This window comes from Sphaeroforma arctica (assembly GCF_001186125.1).
Source record: "Sphaeroforma arctica JP610 unplaced genomic scaffold supercont1.445, whole genome shotgun sequence".
Taxonomy (NCBI): Eukaryota; class Ichthyosporea; order Ichthyophonida; genus Sphaeroforma; species Sphaeroforma arctica.
Genome location: NW_014040113.1, coordinates 8,028 through 11,276, shown reverse-complemented (window position 1 = coordinate 11,276; position 3,249 = coordinate 8,028).

Genomic DNA, 3,249 nt, shown 5'->3' with positions numbered 1-3,249 from the left:
GTATATATATTCACTTGCATCATTGATGTATATATATTCACTTGCATCATTGATGTATATATATTCACTTGCATCATTGATGTATATATATTCACTTGCATCATTGATGTATATATATTCACTTGCATCATTGATGTATATATATTCACTTGCATCATTGATGTATATATATTCACTTGCATCATTTATGTATATATATTCACTTGCATCATTTATGTATATATATTCGCTTGCATCATTTATGTATATATATTCACTTGCATCATTTATGTATATATATTCACTTGCATCATTTATGTATATATATTCACTTGCATCATTTATGTATATATATTCACTTGCATCGTTTATGTATGTATATTCACTTGCATCATTTATGTATATATATTCACTTGCATCATTTATGTATATATTCTCATTTGCATCATTTATGTATATATTCTCACTTGCATCATTTATGTATATATTCTCACTTGCATCATTTATGTATATATTCTCACTTGCATCATTTATGTATATATTCACATATATATTCTCACATAAATATTTATGTGTGCGCGCGTGTATGGTCTTTCATTTGCGACATAGAAAAGAGGCCTAAGATATTTCTAAACGGGTGTAAATAAGGGCCAAAGTCAAAGTCCGTCAAACGATTCGTAGGATTTCAAAAACAAAACAAAATTTAGGGCTAAATTTTTGAAAATTCTACGATTCGTAAGATTTCTCGGTACTAGTGATATACATATAGAAATACTAGGGCTCAGGAGTTAATAATTTTATAGTGACGGGTGTCGTATAGTTAGTCAAAGCGTTCTAAAAACAGTAAAAATACAGTCGTGTAGACAGCCATAGCGTTCTAAAAACAGTAAAAAGACAGTGCATAAGACACATAGGCCATATATCTATAGTTTTTACAAAAAATACAGGAGCGTACCTTTAGTGAAGTCTAAACATAAATACATAAATCTAATATGTCTTTTATGTAACAATCCCACGTCAGTGACCTCACTCACACGTCACATTGTGTGTCACACACCTCAGACATTTCTTATGCCTCTATTTTTTTTGCTGCCAAAGCTAATATAACTTTGATCTTTTGAATTTCTCTATAGTCTAACTTTGTTTTTTTTTAAAGCCTAAACAAAAGACGAGTCTGAATAATTTATAAAACCTAACAAGTAGCAACTAAGACTAAATACTTCTTAAGCCTAACGACTAATCCCTAATACATCTTAAGCCTAACAACTAAGTCTAAATACTTCTTTTAAAGCCTAACAACTACGTCTTAATACTTCTCAAGCATAACAACTATGTCTAAATACTTCTTAAGTCTAACGACTAAGTATAAATACTTCTTAAGCCTATAAACCAAGTCTAAATATTTCTTAAGCCTAACAACTAAGTCTAAATACTTCTTAAGTCTAACAACTTAGTCTAAATCCTTAAGAAATATCCTCACGTGTATTTATTTCGAAAGGATATAATGAAGAGACAGTTGGGCGTTACGGTTCAAATGATTACGCGATGGCGTTCATATTACTATCGGATGAGGCAGAGATAGTAGAATGTACGGTTCTAACTGTATTTAGGCACAAGGGGTTTTAGTCATAAAATTTAGGCATAAGAGGTTTTTAGTCATAAAATTTAGGCATAAGGGGTTTTTAGTCATAAAATTTAGGATATTTAGACTTCAAATTTAGGCGATACAGTCATTTTCAGTCATAAAAGTTGGGCATAGGGGTTTTAGTAGTAATTTTAAGTCATGTGGTTATTTTTAGCTATAAGCTATTTAGGCATAAAAAAGAGTAATCGACCTCAAGGGCTCAAAGCTAACGTCAAAATCGTCAATAAGTTATATTTAAATACGTAGTGTAGGTAGTCACAAAATTTAGGCAAAAGGGGTTTTTAGTCATAAAACTTAGGCATAAGGGGTTTTTAGTCATAAAACTTGGGCATAAGGGTTATAGTCATAATTTTAGTCATATGGTTATTTTTAGTCATAAGGTATTTAGGCTTAATAAAGAGTAATCGACCTCAAGGGCTCAAAGCTAACGTCCAAATCTTCAATAAGTTATGTTATATCTACCTAGTGTAGATATAAGTTGAACGTTAACAATAATATATGGTCGAAATCGTGGATATGTTTTGTACTTTAGAACTGCACCTATATTCAAGACAATGGACTACAGGACTAGAATTGATCAATGAAAAATCGACACACAAATATATATAGTCGCTGGCATAAATGGCGCGCAAATTTAGGACATAATATATGACCTAGGAAACTGCACTCAATCAATATCGGTTGTTGGGTATATGATATAAAAGTCGAACGTTTAACTATATTTTTTTAAGTTATAAATGGTTTAACGCAAACCTTTTTGACGTTCGGAGCCTCAAATCGCTTGCGACAGGTTTATCACAGATCACTGAGAGATTTAAAAAACCCCCCCCCTCGCCCTCATGAAGCGGCCGGGCAGGCACAAAAATATAGATTTACTCCTTCGGCCTTGAATATCTTGAATTTGAACAAAACAATTTTTAAAATCGTAGACTCAGTCTGACAGTCTGACAATCTGCAGACTGAGACTCACATAAAAGAGTCAAAGACTCGTTACAGAGCTAAGCTCATAACGTTATGCGGGTACGGATAGAAGTTACGTAAACGCATATTTATTCAATTTTTAACCGTTAAAACCGATATTAAGTGATCAGAAGGGCCTATCTAAGTCCTTTTATAGGACTAGTTTTAGTTTGTATCGTAAAAATAGTACTCACTTGAATGTTTAGTCCCGAAAATTGCACCTATGAAAATACAAAGGACCGCAAATGAAATAAAGGTTTAACGTAATCGTATACTTATTTGATTTATAAACGTTTTAATGCTAAACGGTTAGAGGTTAGTTCCAGAGTTCAGAGTCCAGACTTCTTGTGAGAGTCGAGTCGACTCTCCCCTCATCATGTGAGAGTGAGTCTGAGATGGTCGACAACTCACAACAGCTAACAACGAAGTTGCTGCGAACTTGCGATATGTACTTGTGTAGGCTGATAAGATTTCATGTGACAACTATTTGATTTTACAAATACTGATAAAAATACAAGCAATCGAGTCGCTGACTCGACGAAAGGTAATTCGATCTGTAATTTCTATATTTAAGTATTTCTCTCTACTACTCTTAGAGTATTTGGAGGAGTAGAAAGAGGGTCACTTGGAAACTGGGTCATGGACTCTTCTTTTGTTTAAAAAAG